The 308-nt window shown below is 49.4% G+C and overlaps 1 protein-coding gene across 1 annotated transcript in view; it reads left to right on the top strand.

Moving 5' to 3' along the window:
• LOC119591768 (proline-rich protein HaeIII subfamily 1-like) overlaps nt 1-308 on the top strand; it is an 8,793-nt gene that overhangs the window by 2,140 nt on the left and 6,345 nt on the right. The gene's annotated exons all lie outside the window — the stretch shown is intronic.

Below are 308 nucleotides of genomic sequence, written 5' to 3'. Positions count from 1 at the left end.
AAAAACTTAAATTCAGGAAGAGGGAGAGGAATTTAACGTTAAAATAACAAGGGTCCACAAAGGCAACGTCGTGAAGCCTCGTAAGCATAGAGGAGAGGGGAGGGGTGGGGGCTAAGATAGGCCTTAAGCACCTTCTTATCGAAAATCCTGCATGCCATTATCATCGACTTGGAGATATGCCGGGAACGTTGCTATCTCTCCCCTAGCATCCTACCCTCTGTATCTCCCCCCCCCCCTTCCTTCTTCCCCCTCCTTGACCTTCCCACCCCCTCTGACGCAGAGACTCAAGTATGCCTAAAATAAAGGAA

Source organism: Penaeus monodon, chromosome 29 (genome assembly GCF_015228065.2).
Source record: "Penaeus monodon isolate SGIC_2016 chromosome 29, NSTDA_Pmon_1, whole genome shotgun sequence".
NCBI classification, from domain to species: domain Eukaryota; kingdom Metazoa; phylum Arthropoda; class Malacostraca; order Decapoda; family Penaeidae; genus Penaeus; species Penaeus monodon.
The sequence above is the reverse complement of the archived record's forward strand: the minus strand, read 5'-3'. Positions and strand labels throughout refer to the sequence as shown.